Source organism: Trachymyrmex cornetzi, unplaced genomic scaffold (genome assembly GCF_001594075.2).
Source record: "Trachymyrmex cornetzi isolate Tcor2-1 unplaced genomic scaffold, Tcor1.1 scaffold684, whole genome shotgun sequence".
Taxonomy (NCBI): domain Eukaryota; kingdom Metazoa; phylum Arthropoda; class Insecta; order Hymenoptera; family Formicidae; genus Trachymyrmex; species Trachymyrmex cornetzi.
Window position 1 is genome coordinate 720 of NW_017300008.1, and position 229 is coordinate 948.

Genomic DNA, 229 nt, shown 5'->3' on the forward strand with positions numbered 1-229 from the left:
AAATTTATCGTAAATTCCATGAGATTAATGATTTGGTTTCTATCTGTGATGGAATTTATTTTAGTCTATCGAAGATACTGTGTCGACTATCAAAAGATAAGTTTGCGATACTCACTGATGCCTTCAAGATGCTTGACGCTACGACTGGTGGCCTGATAGAATATTCTCATATAATAAAAGACAATACCAATTAGCACCGAGGTATCAGCAGCCATACGTTTACGGTGGC